Raw genomic sequence first — 251 nt, 5'->3', positions numbered from 1 at the left:
GTTTCATACATGATATTATACATGTTTCAATGTCATTCTCCAAAATCTCCCCACACTCTCCCTCTCCCACAGAGTCCATAAGACTGATCTATACATCAGTGTCTCTTTTGCTGTCTCGTACACAGGGTTATTGTTACCATCTTTCTAAATTCCATATACATGCATTAGTATACTGTATTGGTGTTCTTCTTTCTGGCTTACTTCACTCTGTATAATAGGCTCCAGTTTCATCCACCTCATTAGAACGGATT

The sequence above is a fragment of the Bison bison genome, unplaced genomic scaffold (assembly GCF_000754665.1).
Source record: "Bison bison bison isolate TAMUID 2011002044 unplaced genomic scaffold, Bison_UMD1.0 scf7180017864365, whole genome shotgun sequence".
NCBI lineage: Eukaryota > Metazoa > Chordata > Mammalia > Artiodactyla > Bovidae > Bison > Bison bison.
Note: the sequence above shows the minus strand (reverse complement) of the source record.